This window comes from Dermacentor silvarum, chromosome 1, assembly GCF_013339745.2.
Source record: "Dermacentor silvarum isolate Dsil-2018 chromosome 1, BIME_Dsil_1.4, whole genome shotgun sequence".
Lineage (NCBI taxonomy): Eukaryota > Metazoa > Arthropoda > Arachnida > Ixodida > Ixodidae > Dermacentor > Dermacentor silvarum.
The window spans coordinates 127,726,468-127,739,172 of record NC_051154.1 but is presented as its reverse complement, the minus strand read 5'-3'; positions in this window follow the sequence as shown (position 1 = coordinate 127,739,172).

Sequence of the window (12,705 nt, the reverse complement as noted above, 5' to 3'; positions counted from 1 at the left end):
CTCCAAGAGTTGCATGGCATTGCAAGTGATAGCGGCGTCAACGCCCGCCGCTATCGATGGGCGCTCTCACGGTGGGCTCTGAAAAAAGGTATATATTGATAATGATTTAGTAAAATACAGTTGTATCTTTTCTCGCCATGCATATATAAAATGAATTAGGAATTTTATTTTCGTTGAATAAATGTGACTGCGTCTCGCTTTAATTTAAAAACGCTTTTTTTCTTTCCCAGTGTTTATTCCCTCTAAACATAGTCGCGCTTCAATCGCGGCTCCCATAACCACCATTGCTGATGTCGGTGACAATTGGTTCTGAACCGCTTTTCGCCCGAAGCTTCGCGACCTATGTGGATCGACCTTGCACGGGGGCACGTGCCCAACTGCATCGACGCACCATCTTCTGGCGCGGCGCTTGGTGTCGAGACTAGCGCTCTAGCGACGGTGCGCATGCGCGTGCCATCATATATGCCGGCATGTAGTGTTGCCTTTCTTAACGAGGTACACTGCCCGTTGAACGTTAAGGTGCGCTGCTCGTCGACCAATTTGTTCAACGAGCAGCCGCCTGTGCCGCTTCCTCTGCTCCGTCACATAAGCGCCGCCGTTTGCGCGTCGGTCGCGCATCTCGTTTCATCGGTTATCGTGCGGCCTTTTCACGACTCGAGCAGAATGCCTTGCTTCTTACTGCGGTCTTATGTTATCGGAAGCGCTTCCAATACTAGAGAATTATAGCTGAGCGGGTTTACGGGCCAGCCAGGGGCGTAGCCAGGGGGGAGGGGGGAGGTTGGGGGGGGGGTTCAAACCCCCCCCCCCCGAAATTTTTTCCGCAACCTCCCCCCTCACCCACCCTTAGTTCTCGTGGCTTCGCGGTGACATAATTCATGAAACCGGTGCTACTATCACAATGTCATTCCTGGGCGCTTCCGTTTGGTTTGGTAATTTACAGCGAATCATGTCTGCATATGGAAAAAACTGTCACGGTGTTTGTCAAGGCTTTGACACTGTGAAGTTTTGGGCGAGAATGTGGCGGCCGCATTCTGAAGCAACAAATGCGCAACAAATGAAGCAACAAATGCGGCAGCCGCATTTTAGATGATGGCGAAAACGCTCGAGGCCCGTTTACTTAGATTTAGGTGCACGTTAAAGATCCCAGGTGGTCGAAATATCCGGTATACATTTCCGCCGCTTCCCTTCAGGTGCCGGTTAGGCCGCGCTCGCGCAGAGTCTTAGGCTACGTTCACACTTGGTCTCGAAGCTGTCGGAAGAGGCAAAATCTTGCAAAAATCCGCCCGCCTAGGCGGCAAAACAGGCAGAAAAACAGGCAGCAAGCCAAATCGGTCTCGGGCCGATTTTTTCGCCATGGCGAAGCGGAAACGCGGCGGAAAGTCGTTCTGCTTCACTGGAAGCTACACTAGCCTGTAAACAACCGGTCGTAAAATTGAACATGGCACCAAAAGTGTAGGCTGTAATGCTGATCGACGCGATCAAGAACCAGCCCTTGCTCTACGACAAGAGTGGCACTAAAACGTACTGTCAGCAATACTCGCGATAGTATTCAACGTCGCGCGACCGGAGTTGCGGCAACGGAGCCTTGGCGTGACCCAACCTCTCGCGCTTTTGCAAAGCCAGGCGAACCCACCACCGCCGTTTCCGAGGTGTCCGCGTCTTCCGTTTATTCATTGTCCTTTTCTAGAAAACAAGTAGGTAGAAGTATAAAAGCCATTTCTTCTTCCACTTCCACGGCAGACAATAGTTAGGCAGATTCCTCGTTGGCGCTCCATAATTGTCCTCGAACGTGTACGGTATGTTGCAGAAGTCGCGGGGTGCTTTTCTGGTCGCGACGATATATTGGGAGCGTAGGTCTCAACGTAGGACGCGCAGGCTTTGGCGAGCCCCATCACAAGGGCCAGCCCGGGTTTTAGCTGTGGTGTTCCCGTTGCCCCTTTGGTGTCCTGGAGGCGCCGACAATACGAAATGATGAAATGTTATTACAACTTGTAAATAAAAGCTATTAAAGAAATATTATCACGCCTAGGCACCAACCTGTGACTCAGCGCTACCACGCCCATATGAGGGGAATTATGGAGCGCCAACGAGGAATTTACCGAAGGTCGCAGATGACACGCGAAGTTGCGTAAAATGATCACTTTTGATGACGGTATGTGGGTCAAAGAATGAACATACCGCTCTAAATAATGCGATAATGAGTGCCATCACGCCGACAAACGTACGCAGACGAGATGGATCTGGACGAAAACGGCAGCGGCGGCCGCGGCGGTAGCAAAACAAATTTGAACAACTTGGACAGGCGCGGAAAACATTTTCCGGCCGCTTTGGCCTTTCGGCCCGCTCGCCGCTTCCCAAGTGCGAACGTAGTCTGCGCGAGAAACGTCTCTTGTTTGCGATTGCGCCCCTACGGAAGGCTGGTAATTACTGTTGTGTTGTTGAATCCGAAACCAGCAATTACTGAAGGCTGGTAGTTGCTGTTTTGTTCTGGAATCCCAAACCAGCAATGTACACACGAAGGGGTTGATGACAGCAGTGAAATTCCACCGACTCGCAACAGAATGCACGAAACAGACAGCCGACAAGCATGCATGAATTACTGCTGTGCGCAGTACAGCGTAAGTAAACTCTTGTTGCAGGCGCTGACAGTTCTCGTCGGAGTTCACGCGCACTGAGAAATTGATTATGTGCACTATGCACTGAACAAGACCGGAGTTCATTCCTGCATCACCAGTACACCAATCAGTCGAGATTCTGTGAGGTACAAGGCCGCTTCCTGTTTGCACTGGCGTAAGTGAACTAGAAATGAGTTGCACGCACTACTTAAAATGCGTACACATGCCATATCTATGCTGTGCGGTGAAATATTCTGTACAATTCTGAATCTGTTGACGTAAAGGCAAATGACGGCTGCACGCTCGCACACAGCGGAGGACACAGCGGCCCATGCACTTGCCGCAGGAAATGCAACTCTCTCGTATGCGGGAGCAGGGCTGCGAAAGCTTCGAAGAAAAAGAAGCTATACGCGTTTTTGCGCGTATTTAAGTTTTCTAGCGCAAAGACGCAGCGAACAAGCTATTGCTATGGGAGTAGGTATAGCCTGGTCACACGTGCATTTCCACGCGTATAGCCGTCCTTGACTTGTGAAACGCAGTTCGCCCCGACGAGGACGACGCCATCTACGCTTAACAGAAATTAACAATTAATGATGTCTTCTCCGATCGCACGGGTCGTCTCAATGATGCGTTTTCGAAGACTGGTCCATTCAGTGGCGCGATGAGAGACCGTTGCTCCAAACGCCCACTGTACCTGTCGTACTTACTGTATTTACTGAGCTTACTTTACTTTTTACTTAATTTCTTCACAAGCACACGCACACGCGACGGGGGGGGGGGGGGGGTAGGGGGGGGGGGGCGGTCCCATGTCTTTGATATACATGTATAGAGTCTGCTTCAACTACCGATATTTATTATCGATCACGTGACGTAGAGGAAAGCAGAAGCTTGCCCCCCCCCCCCCCCCCCCGGTCGGGTCGGCGAACCCCCCCCCCCCCCCCCCCCCCCGAAAAAATTTCTGGCTGCGCCCCTGGGGCCAGCGGTCCCAGCGGGCGAGCGGAGACGCCACTGCGCATGTGCGGTAGCTTGGGCCTGTAAAAAGCGTGCTTACGGAGCGGGCCGCTCGCTCCGCTGCTATCCTCAACCCCAGCGGAGCGCGCGCAGCGGACCACCATTTTTGAGAAACAAACGTGGAGACCACCAGCACGTACAGCAGAGGCATGTCGTCGGCGTCGTCTTCAAAGCGGCGCTGGTTCGCCTGCAGGCGAAAAAAGCCTCGGAGGTGCTTCACCACTGAAGAGGACCTCTGTATCCTGGGAGAGGTTTCAGCAACGACGCCGTTTGGCGACGATTTGAAGTGGATGGCCGCGATCAAGAACCTCAAGCGAGCGCTTGGCGGCGAGCGGACGCTAACTCCAACCTTGTTCGGCAGGTGGCGCACCTCAACCGAGTGAGGGTTTTGAAGCCAGAGAAGCACTGAGCAAAATTAGTTTTGAAGAAAGGCTCAGGAACATGGATGAAAATAAATGGGCGGCTAAAGTGCACAAGTATCTCTACATGAAAAGCGTAGACACAGAATGGAGGAAGAGGTCAAGGAAGTCGGCAGCCAAGTACAGGATAATCGAAACTGCAAATAGACAACCAGGAGTCATCAGAAAGAAAGTGAGAGAAATAGAGACCGTGAATTGGATGCAAAGAATGGAAACAAAAAGGACAATGGAGATTTACCAGAATGAGAAGAAAGAAATTAGAAGGGAAAATCTGTAGGATAACACAAAGGGCAGTGCCTTGCTATTTGAGGCTCGAGCCGGTTGCCTAAGGACGAAACCATATCGGAACAAATATTCGGAACTAGATGAGACATGTGCATGCTGCAGTAAAGATCCAGAAACCACTCAGCACATCCTAATGGAATGCGACGGGATCCACCCAGGGAGAACCGTAGGTAACGTGCAACTCCCAGAAGCGCTTGGTTTCAAAGTGGAAGGAAACATAAACAGATCAGCCGTAGAGATCAGCAAGAGACGATTGGAGTACTGGTGGCAAAAAAGCAGGGAAAAGATGGATACGACCTGATCTCTTAAAATCATAGGCAGCGGCACAAGGTAAATTTTTGAAAAATAAAAATAATAATGAGAGGTATACAAAAACGCTATATAAAGAACATGTATAGTATACCTGATTAAATCAAGCAGGCTAGGTGACTATTTGTCGCCGCCCCGTTTCAAAGGGGATGCCAATAAATCATCATCATCATCATCATCATCATCATCATCAGGCATCGCCGAGCTAAAAACTCTTCCTTTCGTGCGGCGCTTCGCTGCTGTCTCCGGAGGCTCGCCCGCTCGTTTCGCTGGCCCGTAAACCCGCTCAGCTATAAGGCTTTATTAGCTACCGCTTATTAAAAGCATGGCTTTCCAATCGGTGTTCTTTGTGGTGCAAAAAGATTGGAACAGTTGATCGACACTTTATTCTATGAAAGTATACCAGCAGCACGTAGGCAGCAAATATTGGAAGCACTTCCGATAACATAACATCGCCGTAAAGAAAGCAAGGCATTGTGGCCGAGTCATGAAAAGGCGCGATATTAGGCAGTAGGCAACACAATAACCGAAGAAATTACAATGCACAACGGACGCGCGAGTCAGCTCAGCCGCACCCACTCAACGAAACAGCGGCACAGATATACATGACAGAGCAGAGGAAGTGGCCCATGCGACTGCCCGTTGACTTTTCAAGCAACATACGTCTTCAAGGAAAGCAACATGAGACACCGTCAGATATGATAGAATGCGCATTCGCACCTAAAGCCCCTGTATATAAAAAGTGGCGACACTCTCCTCCTCTGCCTTCCCTCCTCCTCGTTTCTCCTCTCTTTCGCGCTCCTTTTTCGACCGTTGCGCCGGCTACACCGCTTGAAACACGTGCACTTGTTTATCTTTCACCGCTGATCAGATTCGACGATCGCCGACTGTGTTCGTCGCTATCGTCGTGCTCCTCGCCAGTCGGTAGACGCTTCTCGGGCGAAAATGGCGATGGAGCGTGATCGTAAACAAACGCAGCCAGCGCCCGGGGGCTCGACGGTCCACGTGATGCCATTAGGCCAATACCGACGCTGCGTCGGCCTCGGACAGGGTGTGCGAGGAGGCGGCGGCATTCTTCAAAGCGTGACGCAACTTTTTTTTATATGGGCTTTATTCGCACCGCCGCTCGAGCGCCACTCTCGACCGCAGGCGCCGCGCCGGAAGGTAGCGCATCAATGTAGTTTGGCATGAAATCCCTATATAAGAAAAGTACCGCCATTCTTTGATAACCGCCGCTTCTCTCTCTCCTGTATCTCCGATTGGACGATGATAGCGCGCGCTTTTCACTTCTTTATATTTTCTTTTTTTCCGCCTCCAAGCCATGTTGAAAGTCCTCTGCGCAGCCGCAGTCGCCGGCGGCAGCTGCGGCGCGCGCCCGGCCTGAAAGCTTCAACGTGGACTTTCTAGGTGCGCCACCGTCGACTTGGCTTTCGCAAGCAGAAAGTAATGAAAAAAAGCAAGCGCTTTAGGAGAGGAGGTAGGCGGTGGAAAGAGTAGATGGCGGTACTTTTCTTATACAGGGTGTTTTTTTTTAGCTGCACCAAATTTTTAAAATTAGAAAAATATAAATCTTGGTCACGTTATGCTTACCATGCGAGTATACGGATTGGCGGCCTCTAGATACAGAGCAATTTCCGCACTTAGGTACGTAATTAGCTAAGTTACGCTAATTAACTTTCTAATTATCAACAATAGGTGGCCACAGCAAATTAGTACTTTTGGGCCCGTCCTGTGCACTATACCTATCCCAACAATCAAATTTTGAATAGCGGAGTTCATGTGGGAGTTACGCGAACGATTAGTTCCCCTTGGCAGGCTCCTTGAAACCGAAACTGGCCGCAATAAGAGCGTCTGTGTCGTCGATGTCGCCGCCCCCCCCCCCCGCCTTTCGTCACGTCTCCGACGTCAGCGCCAGTCCGACCCCGCGAGCAGCTTGCGTTATCTCCTTGCTGTCTGCGACGTTGGCATAGCGCTTCAATGCCGGCGGGCCGCCAAATTTACTTCGTCATTCCGTCGGGCGCCAAGTGTCCACTTCCACCAACGAAATGACGTTTCATGCTTTTGGATGAGAACGACGCTTGATCAAAATTCCCTTTCTCCGGGAAAGCTATCTCGAACGCGCGCGTGCGAGTTGTGTAAATAAAGATGCGTAAACCAAGACAGATAGGAACTTAACTCACCGAGTGAATCGACAAAAAAAAAAGAAAAAAAAAAAGAAACGAACACTACAAGCGCAGCAAAGACAACCTGGGGCGCGATCTTGTACGCGTTCCAAAATGGAACGGAGGCGTTCCGTTCCATCGAGCCGCACACGATTGGTCAATTTCAACCGCGACGTTCAAATTGACCAATCGTGTGCGGCTCGATGGAACGAAACGCCTCCGTTCCATTTTGGAACGCGTACAAGATCGCGCCCCTGCTCAATGTAAGTGGACTTGAGTGCACTCAACACAGCTTTATTCCTGCAAGACACTGCTCAGCAAACGACTTGATAGCGCGCGCGCACACACACACACACACACACACACACACACACACACACACACACACACACACACACACACACACCACACACACACACAACACACACACACACACACACACACACACACAAAGCGTTCTTCCAATTACATGCCTTCAAAGGAACTGTTCAAAATGATGGCCATTCGTGGCAACACACATTATCAACCTGTCTTTCATGGAATCCAAGACTCGCTTGAGCATGGCAGGTTGAATTGCAGCACATGCAGCAATTATCCTTGCTTTGAGGTCTTCCACAGTGGCGGGTTCAGTGGCGTAAACCACATTCTTCACATATCCCCAGAGGAAGAAATCGAGAGGGGAAAGGTCTGGAGAACGTGCCGGCCACGGAACGGGTCCATTCCGTCCTATCCATTGAAAAGGAAAGGTGCTGTGAAGGCACGACACAGCCCTAGAAGAGGAATGTGGAGGAGCGCCGTCGTGTTGGTACGAAGTGTCTTTGAAGAGGGTTAGAGGAAGTTCAGCGATGAAGTCTCCTACGACTTCTTTCAGTATCCGCTCGGCGTATAACTTCCCAGTGAGTGTGCCATCAAAAAAGTACGGTCCGATAACTTTTCCATTGTAAATCCCGCACCACACGTTAACAGACCACCGCACTTGGTGGTTGTGCTCACGAAGTCAGTAGGGATTTAAATTTGCCCAATAATGCGCATTGTGAATGTTCACAACTGCATTTCGACAAAACTGGGCTTCATCTGTCCAAATTATTTTCGTGAGGAAATCGGGATCTCTGTCTACTTGAATCAGCGCCCAATTGCAAAATTCTAGGCGTCTCAAGAAGTCCGTGTCTGTTAGTTCTTGGTGCAGGCTCACATGAAATGGGTACAATCGATGTTTCACGAGGACTCTCCACACCGTTGTGATGTTTGCTCCACAAGACTCGGCAACTTCTCGTGTGCTTGCTTCGGGCTTTGCCACAAAATATCCGAGTATGGCTTCTTCGAACTCTTTGCTTATAACATATTCTTTCGGTGTCCGCCTTGTCATTAGCGATCCAGTTGCAGCAAAATTGTTGAACACTACCATTGAAGGATAGGCGCTGTGTATCTTACGACACACCACGCTCTTATTGCGGCCAGTTTCGGTTTCAAGGAGCCTGCCAAGGGGAACTAATTGTTCGCGTAGCTCCCACATAAACTCCGCTATTCAAAATTTGATTGTTGGGATAGGTAGTGCACAGGACGGACCCCAATGTACTCATTTGCTGTAGCCACCTATTGTTTATAATTAGAAAGTGAATTAGCGTAACTTCGCTAATTACGCGCGTAAGTGCGGAAATTGCTCTGTATCTAGAGGCCGCCAATCCGTACACTCGAATGGTAAGCATAACGTGACCAAGATTTATATTTTTCAAATTTTAAAAATTTGGTGCAGCTAAAAAAAACACCCTGTATAGGGACTTTAGTTTGGCAGGCGCTCCCGTGGTCCGTATACTTTAGCTGAGGGGTGTTCTATAACAAGTTCTATTGAAAACCTCTGGTAGGTAAGTACGAACACGTACGGTACAATCCTCTCAACCACAAGCGGCAAAGGCGTGGCAGTTAATATGATTTTTGTTGTCTGCGCCGTGCTGCACTATTCTACCTGCCCGGTGTCTGCACCTGACAGGGTCGCTTATAAGTTATACTTCATATGCCCGCCACCTTGAGGGGTCAAAGTAAATGTACAGCGAAATACATAGAAGTCATGTTAGAGTTGCACGCGCTTGGTTTGCTACCTTGATACAACATCAGTGACCTACCAGTGATGATGAGCGCGCGCTCTAGGCCACGATATCGCCATCTCGTGAAACGCAAGTGACTCAGTTCGACTCGTCTGGCTGAGAAGCGGCCGAATATCATCGATAGCTTTGTGCACGCCAAAGGTAACCGCTTGCGCGACGCAAGCGCCAGCACTGCCATCTCTTGTCCACATCGCTGCTTACTCGCACCGCGAGACGAAACTTCAAGGCGCCGCCTTGCGTACATTTCTTTTTATAAATTAAAAAGCCGCCGTTGTCATAGCCACTGATGACGCGAAAAGTCATTAATCTTGATTACGATACAAACGCAGCAGTGAAAAGTGCAAGAAGTCGCAGAAAGTTTGCAAGAAGTCGCAGAAAGTTTGCAGAAAGTTTCTTAGTTTTAACAAACATTATTTCAAGTAAACGTGTTTTTAATAAAAATGATGGTTTAAAACACAAATGCCAACACCACCCGAGAGTGATGCAAATGCTATGAGCACGCGTTATGAACAAAAGATTTTCAGGGCCCCAAAGGACGGGGGAAATGCGGCGATACGCATGCCTGTCGACCGCGATTGAATATGGCCGCTCATTACAATAATTCGCGCGGCTCGTCGCACCACAAATTATGGCAGAAAATCTCTGCAATGGCGCCCCAGCGCAACATCACGCAACGTCAAATTGGCGTTTACGAAATGGCCCTTCCTGTGACGCGGGATATTCCGCCAGCCAATGAACAATCTGACATGCCGGCTATCTTGGAACGCCACCACATATTCGCGAAATTGCAGACGCATTGCACGGGCTTCTGCACGCTACCGCCCACTTTCTTTTTAAAGCGCTAAAGTTGCAATATAGGTGCCAAGAACCCTACAAAAGTATTAGTTGATGAACATTGCAGCTTCACGTCACGTTTCGTCATTTTGATGAAAACGCAAAATTGCATTTTGCAAAACTTCCGTTTACCGGCACAAATTTCAAAACACGTGACCTCTCGACAGCCAATGAGAGGGTCAACATGGTGGATAATGGCGGCCGTGCAGCCGCCATGCGTGTCGAAAATAGGGGCTCTTTTTGGGTGAAGGCAACTGATCAATAAATCTGCATATGCTACTTGAAGGCATCAATGTTGCCGGATTGGAGACCCTCGTTATGTAATGAACTAGAACAAAGGGAACCAAGGGGCCCGATTTTATTAATCATATCATATTAAGCCAAGAAACATAGACACCAAGGACAACATAGGGGAAGTTACTTGTGCTTACTAATTGATTGAAAGAAATAATAATCAATGGTAATGAAAGTGGATGAAAAAACTTGCCGCAGGTGGGGAACGGTCCCACGTCTTCGTATTACGCGTGCGATGCTCTTGCCAATTGAGCAACCGCGGCGCCATTCTCCCATCGACTTTCTGGGGTATTTATGTTTTTACAATTAGAACTAACCCTGGGAGTGTTAGCCAGCGCCACCACTCACGAACCTTAGCGGGGGATGTGGAACATATTTCCTGCAGGAGGCGTCCCAATTACGTGATCTTTTTGGGTGAAGGCAACTGGTCAGTAAACCCAGACATGCACTCTGAAGGCATCAATGTTGCTGGATTCGAGACCCTCGTTATGTAATGAACTAGAAGAAAGGGAACCGAGGGGGCTGAATGTATCAATCATATCATATCAATGAAAGAAACATAGACACCAAGGACCACATCGGGTAAATTACTGTCTACAAGTCTGGACGGAAATTCTGTGTTGCTGACTGTCTTTCGAGAGCGCCTGTGGATGAACTAAGTCAGGATGACGTGTTCCTGGAATTATTGAGTAATGAGCATCAGCTCTTCAGCCCTGATGCGGCGCGGTGACACGGAGCTGCGAGCATTCAGGGACTACATGCAAGGCAAGGGTAATTCACCACTCGGAATATTCAGGCGCGGGCTGTCCTTAGTTTACCCCCAGAACAACGCACCGGTGATGAAAGACGTCGCACCGGAGAGAGCCGCTTACCTTCTCGTCGTGCCATTAGTACTACACGAAGAAATTTTGGAAGCTTTCCTCGAGGAGTCAATTGCAGGGCATCTTTTATTCATTAGTATATTCCGAATAATTCAAGACAGGTATACTGTATATCACTGGCTGTACCTTTTTACCGAGGTTACACGTTACACACTACGTCAGAACCTGCGGGCTGGCCAGCGATGAAAAGTGCCAACTACTTGACCCTTCGGACTTCTGAAACAGATAGTACCACTATAGATACTTTTGTAGCTGATGAAGGTAGCTGCATGGGTATGTTGGTTTCAATTTGTTGTAGCGAAAGAACCCCGGCACGGACGTAAAGAAGGCACATGAGACAACACACAGCTGGTTGGAGTGTACCTTCTCAGTTCTTTTACGACGTCAGCAACCACGAACAGTTGTATCATTGTGGCTACTGACTATCTCATGCGCTTTGTTGAAACAAAAGCACTACCGAGCGCGAGCATCGAGAGCATCAAACTTCGACACGGTGCCCATGAAGTACTGATCACCGGCAGGGGGACAACGTTGACAGTAGAACTGACAAAGCAAATGCTGTGCCTCAGACACTCAGTCACACCAGCCACGGTAGGACAAATGCGTATATTGCGCAAACTAATGGCCACAGGGAGCGCTTGAGCAAGATACGTGCTTGCAGACATGCTGGTAATGTACATACATACGTATACATGGCCGTCGAACAAGAGCTGGGACGCCATTCTGCCATGCCTAACTTCTGCCTACGATACGGCGTAGCAGAAAACGACGCAGCCGAATCTGTTCGGGCTCTTGTATGGGCGGCAAGCCGCGACAATGCTGGAAGCAATTTTTCTGAATATTACCGACCAAGAAGTCAACTCTGACGTAGAAGCGTTCCTTGAACACGCAGAACAGGCTCCAGCTCGGCTCTCCACACATGAAGGGCCAGCAACTCATCAAAGCCCGAAAGCTCAACCTCCCGCGCCGTTGCCACGCGATAGCGGACTGTCGGACGTTATTAATTTGCTTTCTTTTTCACTGCTTTGCACTGTTGGCGTTTATTTTTTTATATGTGCGGTCCTTATTTTCATGTGTTATTTTCCGCATCGGGACGATGATTTTTGAAAGAGGGGCAGTGCTACGTGCATTTCTGTATCTCGCCTCTTTGGGCACCCATACTTTGCTGTCGGTGAAGTCATTAAGGACTCCAGCGTGGCAGTTTGGGCATGTTGGTAATCCATAAGAACGTTAAATAGCGATAACTGGACATAGACAAAAAAGGCACGTATACACTAGCACCAAATTAGTTAAATGTGTAAATGGCGCAGTATACATGGTTCCTCTTTCTTGTGGTAATGTATATGGGGGACAATCCGGAAGGATGTGTCAACAATCACCTCGGAGAACAGCAGACTTTATTAAGAGCCTCAGGATTTTCACATCTTGCTGACCATTGCAGAAAATGCTGTTGGTATTCTGTTTTCAAAGAAACAGACTATTTTAAGACATCGAGATCAATTCAATCACGAGCGCGTACAATCATACCGTATCAAGAAATACCATACCATACCCAACAACGTTTTTTTTTTATTTGTGTTTTCCATAACGCTGGGCGATCCTCAAAAGAACAGGTTAGCTTTAGAAAGAAGCGCTCTTTGAAAATATTTTTTGTCTCCGTTTTGAGGAGTCATGACCAAGCAGCGAAAAATCTCGCAGTCTCGCAGTTTCGAAACGCTGCCTTCGTGATTCGGTGGAGTGTTTTCGTGTAGCGACGACGCGGTGCCTCAAATCAGTGCTTTCGGAAACTGATG